The sequence below is a fragment of the Haliaeetus leucocephalus genome, unplaced genomic scaffold (assembly GCF_000737465.1).
Source record: "Haliaeetus leucocephalus isolate CR32 unplaced genomic scaffold, Haliaeetus_leucocephalus-4.0 Scaffold763, whole genome shotgun sequence".
NCBI lineage: Eukaryota > Metazoa > Chordata > Aves > Accipitriformes > Accipitridae > Haliaeetus > Haliaeetus leucocephalus.
In genome coordinates, this window is record NW_010973199.1 from 3,329,269 (window position 1) to 3,332,427 (window position 3,159).

Genomic DNA, 3,159 nt, shown 5'->3' on the forward strand with positions numbered 1-3,159 from the left:
ATAGACCAGTATATTAGAAGCTATATAGATGATAACTAGAATAGGTCATGAGCACTTGCTGATGGTTACGGGCAAAACAAAGCACTTTTAGGTGTTAGGCACATATTTAAGCATCACTGTATTAACTAAGAAGTATCCCCAAACACAAAGATTTTATGTTATGTCCATTCCTTTTTCATTTAGCACATTTACAAAAGGTGCAACTGCTAAATCATAAGGTTGAAATTCATAATTTATAAGGTTTCAGAAGTTCAACACAAGTTGGGCCATAAACACTGAGAAAATCTCAGAGTGCAAGGAAAACTGTGTAGAGTCAAAGAAGTAGGACCTGAGGTAATAAAAAGGTTAAAAGGCTCGCTGCTTGGAATATCTGGCTTCCTTACAAGTAAAACTAACAAAATCAAACTGTCAGGTCCTGGAAATAGAAGACAGTCTTGCTGAGTAGTTCATAATAAAAACATATTTTCTTCCATTTCATTTTATGGCAGATTTGCTTGTACAGTGCCAGTAATTCACCTTTCTCAAAGATGATGCAGTTTTGTATGGCAAGTAAAACTTACTTTTTGACCAAACCATTTCTCCACTGCTCAGGAGGTCCTCCAGCGTACTGGTGCAGTTTTCTGTATAGCACATGGGAATAAACTGGCTGATAAACAGGTGCATGATAAGGATGTTTTCCTTCACTTAGTATGGAAGCTGAGTTTGTAGAAACATGAAAGGTGTCTTAAAGTGGCAGTTTTCAGATTAACACTCAGCCCCAGGATGCTCAAGGCATATTCCATCTGCTGCATACCAAGCACCAAGGAAATCGTCAGAGTGATGGTTTGGGGGCTGAGCTTTGGAGTGCTGAGGAATGGGACTTTGATCCAAGACAGCACATACTGAAGGCTGTCAGATGTGGAGTAGTATCACAGTCTCTTAATTAATCTAATCTGGAAGCTGAATTTTGTGACACAGTGTATAATAAATATTGAAATGTACCTGGACCATCTTGATAAATTTTCTGTGGATCTCTACAGACCTTCATACAGCATGAGTACAGCAAAAATACTTAAGAGTTAATCATCTGCATTAATCTCTGCAAAAGACAGGACATGTTGGGATCTTCCTTCCTTGTGGCTGATGACCTATCCTTCTAAAGAATCTGATTAATTTTGACCCTATTCAAATAGGCAGGTAGCCAACTAGCATCTGCCTGTACAACTGTATGTAAAGTACATGGATGTACACTTGTACATCCAATCAAAGTAGCTGCATGTGCATTTGGCTTGTGCATGGATCAAGACCTAGTGTGTGGATTTGAGTTAAAGGTTTAAAAATAAAGGTAAAATACAAGTCTTCAAACCAGTTTGCTTCTCTCTTGAGACTGAAAGTGAAGGATTGCTTTCCTAAAGGTCTGATTTTAGCTATATTTTGAATAATACACCTACATATTGACCAACATATGTGAAGAAATCCTTTTTGTCTATAACTTATCTACATTCTGTCATATCATGCACTAATATATACCCTTCTGTGCTGTCTTCTGAACTGAAGAGGCATCAGATCACCTTTTCACTAGCCAGGAAATTATGTTTCTGGGTGCAGAAGCCGCAATTTACCTTATGTGAAATCTACTCACCCCTAGGATTTCAGTGTCCATATGTGAGTAATGAAGGCAAAGAACAGCAAACATGCAGTATCTCTCCACTAGGCTTCACCACACCTGTCAAAAGCAAAATACAGCTATTTGAGCATTTTAAAACTTTCCATTCAAGTCCTACTGCCATAAACTTGGGGGAGAAGACGACAGCTGAAGGAAGGTACAAGATGCTGCACCAGTGGTCTTGACTGCCTTGCGATCTACTCCAGTCTCTTTCAGATTGGAGGATAACCACTCCATAGCATACAAGGGAGAGAACCTTGCTTAGGGATTACTTGTAATGCTATCAGCATTAGGGGGGACAGTCTCATTCAAAACATGGAAGCTCTTTTATTCTTGAAATTCTGTAACAAGGCTTTTGGTCCAATATGGCTGTACCATGCAGCCTCCAAATCAAGTGACATGCTGCAAACTTGCATTCCTTGTCCTTTAATTGATAACTTTAAATACCAGCAGTGCATGTGCCTGCTTTTACATTGAAGGACAGATTAGGGAAATGTATTGACTTGTCTTCCACTTCAGCGAAAACACTTTCCATGCAATCTGTAGATAACAATGAACAGAGTCGGGCAATGCTGCTTAACAAACCCACTTACTTTAAGTGCACTTATCTGTAAATACCTTATTCCTGAAAAAGTATACTGCCTACATAGATGTATCACAGTACTTCAATTTTCAAAACTGGAAGGCAGATGAGCTACCTTCCTGGGGGACCGTTTTGTAAAATTATGTGCACTAGGTGCAATCTGGTCCACTCAGTCAAAAAAAACAAAAGTATTTTCTAAATGCCTATCTGTGAGCCCCAGGGACGAGTTGTCTTTGGTACTGCCATGGTTTAATCCCAGCCAGTAACAAAACACCACGAAGCTACTTGCTCACTCCTCCCTGCCCCGGTCCCAGCGGGATGAGGAGGAGAAAATACAAAGAAACGCTCGTGGGTCGAGACAAGGACGGTGAGGGACCACTCAACACTTATGGTCACGGGCAAAAGACAGGCTCAAGTTGGGGAAGAAACAAACTCAATTTCATTTGTTACCAACCAAACAAAACAAGGACATTAGGAAGCAACCCCAAACCTTAGAAGACCTTCCCTCCCTCCCCCCCTCCCTCCTCAGCCCCACTCCCGGTTCTCCCTCCCTCCTCCTCCCCCCGGCGGCGGCGGCGGCGGAGGGCAACAGGGGCTGGGGGCTGGGGTCGGTCCCTCACCCCTTGTCTCTGCCGCTCCTTCCTCCTCGGGGGGAGGACTCCTCACCCGGCCCCTGCTCCACCGGGGGGTCCCTCCCTCCCGCGGGAGACAGTCCTCCACCAACTTCTCCAAGGGGAGTCCTTCCCGCGGGCTGCAGGCGGGCACCGGCTCCCCCGCTCCCCTCCGTGGGCCGGGGGGGGACAGCCTGCCATCTTGCCTCACGGCGGGCTGCGGGGGCATCAGCCTCCTCCTCCCCTCAGCCTGCCATCTTGCCTCACGGCGGGCTGCGGGGGCATCAGCCTCCTCCTCCCCTCAGCCTGCCATCTTGCCT